This window comes from Athene noctua, chromosome 15, assembly GCF_965140245.1.
Source record: "Athene noctua chromosome 15, bAthNoc1.hap1.1, whole genome shotgun sequence".
Classification (NCBI taxonomy): domain Eukaryota; kingdom Metazoa; phylum Chordata; class Aves; order Strigiformes; family Strigidae; genus Athene; species Athene noctua.
In genome coordinates, this window is record NC_134051.1 from 8858624 (window position 1) to 8873139 (window position 14516).

The 14516-nt window shown below is 47.8% G+C and overlaps 1 protein-coding gene across 10 annotated transcripts in view; it reads right to left on the reverse strand.

Moving 5' to 3' along the window:
* Nucleotides 1-14516, reverse strand: part of ELFN1 (extracellular leucine rich repeat and fibronectin type III domain containing 1) — a 110176-nt gene that overhangs the window by 10684 nt on the left and 84976 nt on the right. Inside the window, exons 4-5 of one of the 10 annotated variants that reach the window (XR_012634589.1) lie at nt 13251-13400; nt 11880-12001 (exon numbers count right to left, since the gene is read on the reverse strand). The exons of 8 other annotated variants lie outside the window; for them this stretch is intronic. The gene's annotated coding sequence lies outside the window, so the exon portion shown is untranslated. Of the gene's footprint in view, nt 1-11879; nt 12002-13250; nt 13401-14516 lie in introns of those variants that run through there. One more of the 10 variants, XM_074919145.1, reaches the window with a different exon arrangement.

Below are 14516 nucleotides of genomic sequence, written 5' to 3' on the forward strand. Positions count from 1 at the left end.
AAGATAGGTTAGCTCTTAGGGTTTCAGGAAATACAGATATTCTGCTTTTCACTCAGCTGCAGTCTGAAGTCATTTGCATCCATCTCATGCTGCATAGCTTCCAGGGTCTATCGAGATGACAACCCTATTGCACACTGCTGTGGGCCACTGAGCAAAAGTCTCTGCTGAGTTTAAGTAAAAGCGTAAATGATCTTCCTGGTGAACGTCCTCTTAAGCCCAGCTGGGCTACCTGTGCATTAAACCAGCCTTCTGAAATACCAGCATGGGCAGATATGAAATGTCAGCTCCAGCCTGTGACAGTTGAGCCCTCAAAGAGCCAAGGAGTGCAATTAGAGGGGCAGAGTTAGAGGAAGGCGAAGAGGAAAAAGATTTTAGGGGATGTAGAGTACTAAAAGCTCTGATCAGGTACAACAGTAGTAATAAGAAAAGTGTGTTTCCATGGGAGAAAGCCTCTCAGCATTTACTTGATAGAGTTCTTCCTCAGAAATAATCAGCCTGAATCACAGCTCCATTATAGAATGGTTATGCTGATGTTAGGCTGGAGAAAAACAGAGGTCTGGGGTGGAAGCAGGACTCCTGTTTCCCCCCTGTAAACAGTACTGAAGATCAAAGAATGTTTTTCCAGCACCGATACAATGGAGGGAGCCAGCCCTGTGCAGGGAAGCGAAGCTGCTGGTGTTCCTCAGCACTGACAATCTGAACTGTGCCTTGTCTCTGCTTCATTGTCATCCTTGCTCAGATCTTTGCTGCTATTTGGAAGAGGGTTTTACTGCTTTCATTCATTAATTTATTTTTGCAGGAGGCCCAGGTAACCCTTTGCATCCCAGATAAGAAAACCCACTTCTATACAGAATGAAATCTGGTGGTGGATCCATAAAATAGTGAGCTTTGTTTCAAATTACTTTCAGAGGCACAAGTGTTTTGCCCTTTTTTTTTATGGTCATATTTTCAAAAGCACTCTTCTCTCTCTGTCCCACTCATCCCCTGTGAAGGGCTGGGTTACGAGCCAGAAAATGTGGGTCTGTGACCAGTGCCTACCTCAGCTGGAGTTCCTAGGTGGACTGTACTGCTGAGTGTTGGCAGATGGACAAGAAAAATACACAGCACATGTAGGACTTCATGGCAATGGTCTGCTGTGATTGCCAGGTGGGCAAAAAGGAATTCAGCAAGTGTCCTGCACACAGCAGTCACCATGGCTGAGATGTAGGCAAACACCTTTGCTCAGCTCTTACTGACATGTTCACCCTTGAAGTTGGTCCTGCTTCTCTCGTTGGAGAAGACTTCCAGACATCTCTCCCAACCTGAATTATTTTGTGATTTTAATGATTTAGCTCTTATCCTCTGGAGCTGAGGAGCCAACCTTAAGGTTGAACCCTCTGGTTGTCTGCTTTTTTGAAGGGGATTTCTGCCTAGATATAGCAATATCTGGCAAGCCCCAGTGCCCTACAGGCCTAATTTTAGCTCAGTGTTGCAGGCTGGCTTCCTGTCATGGGCCAGAAGAAGGTTAATGATCATCTGGGCAGCTCTCCAAAACCAATCTAATGTTTATTCAGGATAACAGCATTGCAGAGGAAACCGAGCATGACCACCTTCCCTGCACAGCTTACCCAGCCTGGCCCCATTCCTGTACATGGCTCTACTGGAGGAGCTCAGGTTTGTTGGCTTTTAGAGGAGGGACCCTATTCTCCTTCCCCAGGTCAAGATAGGTCCTCTGCAACATTTTCAACCCTGTCTATGTCCTGAGCTCTTAACCCAAACAGATGCTGTGTTTCTACAGAAAAACACTTTAACAGGCTGTGGGTCTCTTGTTTCAGCAGTGAAAATATGCACTCATCCTTCCAGATAAAATTTTATAGGATGCTCCTCCTGGGTCAAACACCCGTGCTACAAACAAGTATCCATGCCCCAAGCACCTTAGTTTGTTGGTCCCCATGAAGGGATGGTGTTCAGGCCCACTGCACCCTCCAGGTCCCTGCAGTGCTAGGAGGAGCTGAGGGATGTGGGACAGTGATTCCAGCCTGGTGCTGGTGGCTTGGATGTTTCAGGTCTTTGCTCCAGCTGGGTCTAGGATGGGGGTAGGAGGATGAAGGGCTGGTGCAGATTAGCACATAAGGTTGTGGAGGGATGTGAAATAGCAGGGACTGTACCTTCTGACAGAGAGCAGAGCCCACAAGATGCTTGTGGGTATTTATTCATCTCAGCTGCTGTTTAACAGCTTAATTTCAGCCTTTTTCTCCCATCAGTGCAACCCCCGCAGTTGTTCTGCCGTGCCTTTGACACAACATGAACGGACATGCAACGGACTCATCCCAAGGATACCCCACACCGGTAGGGAAGTGCGTACACTGCTTACTTGGGGCTCCCCTTGGGTCCCTCAGAGCTCCATGAAGGGTTTGGTTATGAGCCATGAAGTCTGAAGGCTGGAGACATGCTATGCTGAGAGAATGACTCTCCTCCAGCAACAAGTACTTGTAGACATACATGGCCAGCAGCAGAGCTCTTGCTGCTTCCCTCAGGGGGCAGTAAAAATTGTACTGATGGCAAAAAGTGTTTTCTGAGAGAGCCCTCAGATGCCAGTACTGGCTTCACCATCAACAGTTCCAAAATAGCTGATTCTTGATGGCTTCCCAGGCATGCTCTGAGAGGCACTGTGAGAACATCTATTTAGTAGGGTCGCTGGAGAGTGCTGGGGATGTGCTTCCTCCTACCTGAAATGGTCAGGGGGATGGCCAGGCAGCCAGATGGCCATATTTGTGTGGAGCTGATATTAATGTCTCCCGATTGTGTTTACAGTTAATGTGGCTCCTAGATACCTGAGCAAGTATCTTTATTATGTTAAATCTGAACAGAACAAAGATATGGCTGTACTACAGGCTTGGGTGGCAGTCAGTGTTTCTGTCAAGGCTAGCTGATTTCTCACTGAAGTATGCCCATGCACATGTGGGAATAAGCAATGCCCATCTTTGCCCATAGAGGATGCTCAGACACAGGTATGAGGGACCATTGGGTCTCTGTGGTGCCAGCAAGTCTAAAACCCAACCAAATGGCCTTCTACCCAAAAATGTGGGGGTAGAGGCAGAGAAGCTTGACAAAATGGGTCAGGTACATGCCAGGCTTCATCCAAGAGAAATTGGTTTTATCTTGACACATGGTTAATGCCAAACTGCTGGTGGAAAAGCAGCAGTAGGAGCTGTTGGTGTGTTAGTGTGCACTTGCAGCACACGAAAGCCCTTCCTCATCGTATCTGCTGCTCAGCATGTCTGTGGCCACTCTCTGGGCTGCTGTATTTCCCTGCTTGTCCAGAGACCTGCAAAAGATACGGAGAGTGGAAAGAAAAACTTTGGAGTCCAAGACAATAGAAGCAGGGAACTATGCCAGGATTTGGATTTGCCCGTCCTTTTCATAAACATTTCCTGTGGAGGTTACCCAGCTTGAAAAAGCAAGTGAACCCAGAACACCCACCCTCTCTGGAGGAATGGAGTTTATCGTTAATAATCTACTGCTAAAAGGGTAACATCTGTTTTGGACAAACTGTAATGAGATTTAAACCCCAGGTGGAGGGAGGACTTCACAGTAATAAATGACTTTCTGTATGTCTAAATAGTTTTAATTTTTTTTCTGGCAGAAATAGCTGCTTTTCACCTCAGGCTTCTTTTTGCCAGCTCTTTTTGTTTAATGATTGCTATTAATTTCCAGGGTGGCAGATGGATTCTAGCCTGGTGTAGTCTGAAATGAGGAAAAACAGACCATGAAGGTGCGAGCTTGCCATGAACGTGTGCACAGGTCACACATGCGCTGGTGGGATGCCATGTGTGAGTGTTTGTTTTCCAGGGGAACTACTGCTTCTCAGTAGCTGCTTCCCGCCCCTGGGATGTTTCAGCATCTCTCCCTCAGGAAGGAGAAATAACTTTCCTGGTCACTGCTAGTAGCTCCGCCTGTTTAGACCTTGATTCAACAAAGCTGCTAATTTCAGCAAGGCTTTGGGAAGAATTCAAACCACCACTTAAGTGTGCAAAACCCAAGCTGAAGCGAACTGGAGAGCAACATGTGGTCTCCAGAACATGGGAAGGAACTCCCTGCCCTGTCTGAGTGATGCCTGTAGCTGGGTGCTGCCAATCAATAGGGATTCCTCCTTGGGCATGAAACACAGACATTTTTCAGTGCTTTTCCTGTGGTATTGTGATTCTATTTTATATATGTAGTGTGGGATTCTCCTAACAGGCAATTCTTCTCCATCCTCTGACTGTGGAGACAAGAAGCTGCTCTTGAACCCAGCACACCCTGCCACAAGCTCCTGGTGCCCGGAGGAGGACTTTATCCTCAATGCCACCACCTCCTTCTCAAGAAGCCCACCGAAGAGCTAATCCCAATTAGTGCTACAGCATGCCAGGGTGCCCTCCTTTCTCTTTCCCCTGCTGTGGAGCATCTCTGGACATGGCTCAGGACACAGGTGTGCAGGATACATGGGTGGCCAGGTGAGAAGCTGGGTCCAGGAAATGAGTCTGCTGATGGACCACCACATGGCAGTGCCCTGCAGCCAGGTAGCTGCCCCAAGACAAGAGTGTGGTGGAGAATGGGGGAAGGAGGGAGGGGTTTTGTTGTCTGGGACTGGGTGAGCCCTGGGGATGGAGGGAAGAGGGCAGAGATAGAAAGTGCAGCATCTCAGGTGATGCAGATAATCTCCTTTAATCTCCTGCTCAAAATAACCCAAAGTCAAGTAAAGGAGGGATTATATGTCCTAAGCCACTGTTATCGCCAGGGTGTAACAGACTGAGGTTGCATCTGAAGGGCTGCTGAGGAGGAAGAGGAGCTGCAGAAAATATTGACCTGTGTAAATGCCTCCCCAGCAAAGGTGTCTGGGTGGGCTGGGGATCCTCCTGGGGTAGCCCAAGGAGAGTGGGGGTTGCAGAGTGGGCAGTTACCAGCAGATTTGGGAGCCTGCGCAGGGACTCTGTCCTGGGGAAAGACTGTCTTAGATACCCACTTGTCACCTTGATGTTACTGATGGGTTTATTCTTAGTGCTGAATCCAAAGCACTTTATAGCCGTTAATTATTCTAATGGGGAAGCAGTGACCATCAAACCCATTTTACAGACAAGAAATAGAGATTGTGAGGAGGTGAATGATACATCAGGTGCTGGGGCAGGTGGTCAATCCCTGCCCTCCCAGCTCCCTCCAATTTTAATGGCCCTTTTCTTACAATCTTTCAGATTACAGCCCCTCACATGCATGTTCATGGTAGCTGTGAGGCACTGGTAGGCTGAAGACATCTTGTACCCTTTGCCAAAAAGCCACACCAAGGCTCAACTGCTGTGCTACTGCCAGAGAAAACTGAATTGCAGAGCCCTATTCATCAGCTCCTGGCGATGCCTACAAGATAGTGGCAGCACAGAGACACTGTGAAGTGGGATTGCAACGGGGAGGGAGCAGAGCATGTTCATTTTAATGAGCTTGTCCCTGCCTAAAGGAGAGAGAAAGCGAGAGGCCAACCTGGTTTAATAAACTCTAGCATGTGGATTTAATCAGATGGATCATTGTTCCCCTGCACAGGGATGAATATATTAAAAAAATGATTCAAACTTTTCCCCTTTGTTTTTCATTTGTATTATGTGCTGTGGTGTGATAAAACATCCTGGGGCCAACTTGCAAGGCAATAAAAAAGATGGAGAAGGAGAGGAAGACATTGATCCATGTGAGTGAGCACAAGCACTGTGGAGAAGGAGGCTGCTGGTGGGCAGAGCTTGAAGTGAGGGACTGCAGCATCCTCAGCCCCACACCAAAACCCCACGGAAAATGTGGCGATGGGGTCTGACCCACTGTCAGCTCCTTTTCAGGCCTCTAGCACCCAGCCTTGATGGTACAGTAAGAAGTGATCTGAGATGACTAATAGGAGTTTATTTCCAGTGCTAAAAGCTGTCCCTGGTCAAGCACGAGACCTCCATCTTGCTACAGCAATGTCTGTGCACAAGTGTGTCCCCATGTTCCCGCTCCAGGGTGGAGAAAAAGGGACTTGCCCAGTCTCCCACCTTCTGCAGGGACACCAACTAGGGTGACATGCTGGTAGTGTTTTGGGGTTAGATGGCACTTGCCTTTAAGGGAATGGTGCAACAGAACAAAGTTTCCTCTGGACTCTCCCCTCCTCCTTACCAGGAGTCACTTCATCACTGCCTCTCCATTGCACCACGTGCCAGGCAGCTAAGAGTGGAGTCCTGGGTGCCGCTTCTTAATTTAGAGAAACTAAATGGTTCCAGCTGCAAAGCTCCAAGCTGTTGAGTGCATGGCAGCTAGGTGAGGGCTGTATTACAGGAGGGAGCAGGGATCTGCCACTGCTTGCTGGTGGAATGCCATCACTGTGCCTCTGCCTGTCCCTGGGGACAGCAGGCATTGCAACGAGGCACGGGAAGATCCTGATCCAGCACAGCAAAGAGCAAAATGGGTCTGCAGTCAACATGGGTAGGATTGTATTGGTGTGTGCCTCAGTAGTGCATGGCTCTGGGCTTGCTACACAGGTGTGAATAAAGCCAGCTTAGGCAAAATAGTCTTTTGTACTAAATCCTAGACAGACCACCTGGTGCTGTGGCGAAGGACAGACCTTAGGGGCCTCCAAGATGTCTCAAGGAATTCACCTCTTCTGCCCAGCCCAAGCTCAATATCCTTGGCTCAGGCACAGGCTTAATAACCTCTAGCCCTTGCTTTGTTCACTCTTTTCTGGCCTATCAGGCTGTGTGGCACTCTGAGACATGAGGCATTGGCTCTCCAAGGCTGGTTTTTAACCACTATCCTTAATATTAAAGCCAGAGCCACGCAGCTGCATTGGAGTATGATGAGATAGTCCTCAGGAGAAGACACAGCCTCCCTGGCAGGTTACAGATGGACATTTGGCTAAAGGCAGCCTGGAAGTATTTTTGGCAGGGGGCTACAGGTCTCCCTGCTATGGAGCAAGGCTGTGCCTGACACGTTTGCAGCCCAGCCCTAGGACAGAGGCTGAGTTTGTGGTGAGAACCCAGAAATTGCTCTCAGCTTGGTCCCCACCTTCCTTTGAGATGGCTCACCTCTCCCAGTGACCGCGGGGTGATGGTAGTGTTTAGAGGAGTGAAAAATGGTATCTCCTTCCTTTGGCAAGATTGATCTAAAATGTGTCATTGACTCATTCACTGAGAAGTCTCTTGCGGCCACTTGGTGTTAAATATCGCAAACTTTGGCTTCTAACACACCCCAATGCTACTGCTTTATTACTTTATCAATTACTGTTCATAAACACTAATAAATAATCCTATTTTCCTTCCTACCATTGTTTAAGTGGTCATTAATTGTGGTTTATATGCTGTCTTTGTGTATTTGTGTACGATAGCGTCTTCATGATTCCTTGATTAACTGTGATTGATTGTGTATTTTAAAATCAATTAAAAGTTTCAACACTAAAAGGTAGAGTCTTTAGCAGTAATGCTCTGAGACATTGCCATTTATAATGGAGCTATTATAGTGCTGGGATCCATTAGTGTGGCACGCTGTAATCTTTATTTTCCAGATCTATGCAAATACGTATGTATGTACGTATATAATGTGTCTGCATTTCTTTTGTGCGAGTTATATGGCTGGAAGAGGGTGTATGGTATGGGAAAGAGAGTCAGCTTCTCACAGGGTTGTTGGACCACACAGGGTGGGCTGGCTTTTGTGGATGGCCAGGTATCACCCACTCTCTTCCTTAAGACACTAATGCAAGGGCTGGGTTGCAGGATCCTGTAATTTCCTTGCTGGCATGATAGTGCTATGTATTAGTTTTCTATTTGTAAAGAGGAGCTGGCTGCTAATACCCTCAGCTGAATAAGGCCACAAAGAGGGACGTGTGTTTTTCTGCACTGCTGTTCCAGAATGCATCTGTGCCTTCCTTGGTGGGGTGCAGGTGGGGGATACATGGGAGGACAGGGGTGACACGTTTGTGGCAGTGCTGGTATGATGGAGGAGGGACAGCCACTGCCTGGGCACCAGGGCATATGCCAGAGCACAAATCTCTCTGCCCTATAATATCATGCTTATATTAAATCAGTCCTGAGGCTCTCATATTGCTGTTGTGCTGGGAAAATGTGTGTGTCCAGCACCAGCGGAGGAGGAAATGGGGTTAACACTGCTCTCTTCATGCTTCCCGCTTTGCCCTGTAAATGTGAATGCTGCGTGCCTATGCCTCTGTGCATACCAAAGCATCTCCGTCCGAGCAGCTTCTCCTGGCCCATGCAGTGAATTAGGGGTGAGGACACCATGTAAAAGATTTTGTGCAGGTGCTCTGAAGGGGAGCAAATTCCCCAAGGAGCCAGGGGGAAATCGAGCTCTTGTAATTGATCCCCTACTTGTCTCCCCATCCTCCTGGATGTCTGCCTGCTGCAATGAGCAGGGCCCTCCCAGCCATCTGCCAGCTTGGGCAGAGGATTCCTGCACACTAATCTGCTCAGAGACATTTGTCACCCACTCCTCGCCCAGCTGCATGCTGCGAAAAATGCCTCAGTGCCCCCAGTACAGCTGCTGGGACCACCCGTTAGGGGAAATCACCAGTCTTGTTAAATGGTGGGGGGACCATATTTTGTAAGCCCTGGAATGGGATCACACTGTCGTATTAACTCGTCTGCTGGCACTGATGTTAATGAAATAAAGAAATATAATGGTTCCAGACTTTTAAACTTCTTATAGCTCAATTTGCATAATGGCCACCACTACCCTGAACAGGAACTGATCTGTCGAAAAATATTGTTCCAGTCCTCTATCATTCAGCTCAATGGAAGGTGCAGATTGGCCCACAGGGGCTGTATTTTGCTGATGGAGTGGAGTTTGCCTAGTGCCGAACATAAAAAGCTAAAATTAGGACACAATCCAATATTGTAAAAAAGAAATTGGTTAAAAGTTATAGATCGATAACTGTTAACGTGACTCTATTTTTCAGACAGATCATGTTTACTGCTGCTGGTGACGTGGAGGCAGGCTCCTTCCCGCTAGCTGAAGCAGCTCCGTGGTTCCCCCTCAGAGAAGCCTGCAGCTGCCAGTCGAGACTCAGCTGTCCTGAACAACCCTGTGAGCTTACAGTGATGCATGGAGTTTCTTGTGGAAGTTTGTTTCCTCCTCCCCTGGACTATGAAAAGTTGGTTGGGGCTGCTCCCAGCACCCAGGACTGGGCATTAGTCCTACCTCTGCCCTCCTGCATGACCCTCAGCATCAGGCTGTGAGCCTAGGAGCGATGCCAGTACCCTGGGAGCATCCCTGTGAGATGGATCATGTCTCACTCCTCAGTGCCCCAGATCTCCACTCCTTGATGCCCTAGAGCAACCCTACTTGATGCCTTAGATTGTTACTCCTGGATTACCTAGACCTCTGCTCCTCCATGTCCTAGATCGCTGCTCCTTGATTATCTAGATCTCTGTTCCTTGATGCCCTAGATCTCTACTTCTTGATTACCTAGACCTCTGCTCCTCAGTGACCTAGACTGCTGCTCCTTAATTATGTAGATCTCTGTTCTTTGATGCCCTAGATCTCTGCTGCTTGATTACCTACATATTTGCTTCTCTATGCCCTAGATCTCTCCTCCTTGATTATCCAGATCTCTGCTTTTGATGCCCTAGATTTCCACTCATCAGTGCCCTAGATCGCCTGCTGCAACAACCATGCCTCTCCCAGCAGATGACTCCTGCAGTGCTTTCAGCTCTTCAGGAGCAACTGGATGCTTTCACCCCTGTGGGGAGAAGGGCCTTGGTCTTGGCATGTGTCTGTCCCATCTGTAAAGTGAGGTAAGCATCCCTCCCCTCCACCACAAGTATGTAAACCATGGTGCCCACACAGCAGGGACTGCCTCTCTCCATCAGTTTGTCTTTAGGGTGTGCAGACCCAAATGCTCAGTTACAAGACAGGGACAGGGGAGCATATGGGAGTGGAGAGCCAGCTGAGCATCACAAGCCAGCATGACAGTGGCCTTTCTGCCCCCAGTGACCTTGGGCTTGTCTCAAATAGCTCATTACAGCCTTCCTTTGATCACTTGCCTCTCCCCCTCTTGGTGCTTGGGAAGCTGGAGAGCTTTCCTGACCAGTATCATCAAAAAGGACATTCTTATTTCCAAAATATACAATGTAATTAGAGCTGTGAAGGGACAAAGCAGCCAGTCCATAAAAACACCTGCTCTGCGACAGTCTCTGTCCTGATTTTGAGGGAATTGGGCACAAAAGGCTCCTGGTTTTCAGTGGAAACAGGGCAGTTTCACAGATATTGGAAATACCCCTCAGGTCCTAGCCAAAAAGGGGTTCTTCCACTGCATGAGAAGGGTTTGGTGTAGAAATACCCTCACCTGCAGTCAAACATGTTTTGCTGAATTGGGATTCATTGCAAGCAAGGACCGAATAGCTGCAACCAGCAACACAGAGACCCTCATCTAAACCATCATCATGCAAATGCACCTTCTGATTGAACGGTCGAATATCCCACTGTCACCCAGTCTTGCTAACGCACTTGCTGAACTGGGACCACCTCCAGCTGCCTAGGGCCCCTCCCTGGAGGCAGCTAGGCAGGTCCATCCGTGGCACGGGAGGAACATATTTGCATCCTGCTGCTGGCTGTGGGTAGGGGCTGCCTAACAAACCAAGGTCCAGCCATTCCCATCTCTGCAGCTGCCCCATGAAACAGATGACATCTTAAAAATTGATGGGGTTCATTTCCTGCTTCCGTGCACTTACTTGAAGCACCAGCTCTGCCATTACCAGCAATGTCCACATTAATTACTATCATAACCCGAGTGCCTTTGCGTGCGCTCCCTTGTCTGGAGAGTCTGTCCCAACAGTGACCTGCATTTCTCTCCCCTTGAGACCTTTCCCATGACTGGGATTTCCAGTGCTGCTTCCTGCAGGAGAATAAAGCTGATGCTGGGATAGCCACAGGGGAGAAGGACAGGCAAACATGTCTGCTGACAGGTTGTCTCTGGCCCAGGCTCAGAGGCTTCCCTGGAGCATGGGGGTTTCCTTCCTCTCCTTCTCCCCTTGTCTCATTGAGCAACAGCATTGGTCCTACCCCATCTCTGGGGCTTGGTCTTTTCCACATTGTTTAAAGGGTTTAAATGTTCACTGGGAGCAAGAGACTGACTCCATAGCTGGGTGGTGGAAGTGCTTCCCCTGGGACTGTTTGGAGTCCTTGCATTGAGCGCCCTTAGGTCTGAGTCCCGGGGACCAGCCTTCAGCCTTCCACTAGTGAGTTCTGAACAGAAACCTCCAGTTTCTAAGAGAAAAAAAACAAGTCATGGAAAAATTCCCAGCTCACCCTAAACATAACTACTTGAGGATGGGGACAGGCCATTCTGGTCTGCTTTTCAGTGCCATGTGGACTGCAGAAAATTATAAATCTTATCTTTTTTTGCATAAAATGCTGATTATCCAGTGTTAATATATGCATGTCTTAGACTGTGAAAGGACATGCATGAAAGGGATAAAACACAAGCATTATGAGGCAATGGGAGCCAGCAACTTAAACAATCATCAGTAAAGCTTCTTCAACATGGACTGAATAGTATCCAACCCAGGTATCACACAGCCTAGTCAAAAGCCTGATCAAAAGGGTACTTTGAATACATGAACACACCAGAATCAGAACCTGGAGGAGACCAACAAGTACAACAGAACACAACTTTCATTCAGGATACTTCATTCCTGCCTTTTGCTATTGACCTCAAAACCTCACAGGAAACACCAAGCCTACAAACAATCAGAAACAGTTCCCCAGAAAAAGGTCTATGAATTATAGTGGGTCATGAGCTGAACAGAAGGTATCAGTGTTGCATCAAGAGGCAGACAGTGCCCTGGGATAGACAAGCTGCAGCATGGCCTACAAGACTCACAAAATCATCTTTCTTTTCCATTTCGGGGTGGTGAGATCTATGCCGGAGTACATTCTGGTATTGGCAGGTTGTATCAAAAAGGAGGTGGCAGTGCTGCAGGCAGCACAGAGGAAACAAGATGATCAGAGGTCTACAAGACATGACCTACAAAGAAAGATTGAAAGAACTGGGTTATTTAGCCTAAAAGAGATGATGGAAGAAGAGATGTGATAACAGTCTTCAAGTGCTTAAAAGGCTGCTAGCAAGGGGAAGAGAATAATCTGTTCTTTATGTCCATGGTGGACAGGACAAGAAATAATCGGCTTAAATTACAGCAAGAGAAATCAGGTTAGACATCAGGACAAAAACGGCTCGTGGAGCATGGCAGTGGGTTACCTGGAAGGGGTTCTCTTACTACAAACACACAAACACTCTTTGGGGACAGGTTGGCAAACATCCATGGGGAGAGGAGCTGTGCTGGAGCAGGACTGAACCCTCTCCATGCCCCTGTGGTGCCTTCAACATGATGTCTGGTGGTCCTGGATTGTCCAACGCGAGATTGTCCTGCAGCAGTCGCTACAGCTGGCTAGATGAATCTCAGACACTTTAGCTTGTGAGAATTTCCAAAATAGCAAAATTTGATTTTGTGGCAGATTGGGGGCACAAGTCAACATTTTGGGTTATTTTTCTTGCAGTAAAGAAATACTCCAGAATGGATTTTTTTCTCCCAATCTCTTTCAGCCACTCTATTGCAACACAAAGCGGAGCATCCCAGCCACACTGCATGGGCAAGCTGTAATGACACTGTCCGAATGAAACCCGTTTGATAATGTCCTTGCTGAAAACATCAATGAAATCAATTTCTCCCCTCCAAACAATTAGGTGGAGTTGAATCACCAGTTTCTGAGTGAATAGACTTGCCTTGAGATGTTTTTCAACCAGCTTGGATGATTGTCGCTACCAGAGAGGCAAAAAGAAAACAAAAAAAGGGCTCCGTCCAACCCAGGTGTGCTCACACTGGGAAGTAGCCGGCGTGCCAGTGGCTAGTACAGGGGATCCACGCAGGTGTCTAAGAGCAGTTCGATCCACTGCCACTCGGCCGCGCCTTTGCCATGCTGCTGAGAGTGCAGCTTTGGGCTAAAGATTAAGAGATTCTGCGTTCTCAGGAGAAATTATTATTACCCATGAATTCCAAGAGCAATCCTTTATTTTAAAACCTGCCTCCTAATTCATTTTATATTTACCCATAAAATCTTGGCCGGGGTTTCTGAGAATTGCAGTCTTTTGGAAAGGCCAAGTTTTAAATGAAGCTGACTCAGCAGAAGCCAGCTTGATTGAAGCGGTGCCTATTTGAGTTTATACCACTATTGCGCAGGGTTGAAAACAAAGAAGCAGAAACTTGACTCTCCCCCACCTTTGTTTTCTCCACAGGTTCTTGGCTACGTGTAGCAAACCTTCCTGCTGACCTGGAGCGCTGGGGCTGGAGAAGTGGAGGAGTACAGAAGGTAGCTGGCAGACTCCCTGTTGTGTATCCCACATTCTGTTGACTTAAAGTTTAGTGCAGCTGAGACGGGAATCAAAACAAAAAGAAGAAAAAGGAAGAAATAATGAAACAAGATGAAAACCCTGTAAGCGATTAATTTTCAGCCTCACTGCCCAGCATCAGTCTCAAGGAGCGGGCTGGGGATGTAAAATAATACCTAGCTTATTAAAACATCACTCTGTTTCCCCCCAGGATGCCCTGTCCAGGGGAAGCTAGTCCCAGCTTGCTCCCACACCACAATGAGAGCAAGCTGGGACTTGGACTGATTTTAACATAGCCCATGGTGTAAAGCCTGCTTCTGCCTTTCCATTCCCACCTTGCGATTGCCTTAGTCATGCCTGTGGCGCAGCCTGGCTTCTGGGCATGACGGCAACCTGTCTTGCTTGTGTTCTTGTGGTGGTGCTGCCCCAAGCAGCTCTTGCTTGGGAGATGAGTATCTCCTACACAGCACTAGAGCCTGGTCTTCATCCTCTTCTCCTCCTCAAAGACCTGGAGCTGGAAGGAGAAGATGGGTCTTGGAGGATGGCCAAGCTACCTTGCCAATGTAGCACTGGGGACTGCAGTGGGATCCTGTCCCAGGTAAACCAAGTTTCCTTCACTTCAAGCAAAAATTCATTTTAAGCTCAAGGGAAAAACGGAAGAGTGTTGAAAGTTGACCATCTTCTCCTACCTTGGAGAGTGTCTGCTTCTGATGTCCTTGCTGTTATGAGGCATCTGAGTGACAGCAGGACTATGAAATACAGCCAAGGCTTTTTGACTTGACAGCTCATTCCATGTAGAAGGAAAGCTCAAAAGACAGTCCAGAGCTGCTTAGCAAGAGCAGGCTAATAGCTAAGTACACAGCAAAAACCTAATGGGAACACCAGTATCTCCTAACTCCAGCTTCATTCGGAAGGCCAGGAATACAGAAGTGAGTCCATTTGTGTCCAATGGCAATAATAAAAATGTCAGTGTAGATGCCCAGACAGAATAATACCATAAATTGGCAAAGCAGCGGCTGCATTCATCAGCTCAAACAAGAGCTGGTCATCCATAATCCAGCAGTATCAAAGTACTTCATCTCCAATGTTATTGCCCCCTTAAAGTATGGGTGGGAACGCTTGAAATTTGCCAGCAGCCCAAACAGATGTGTCACTG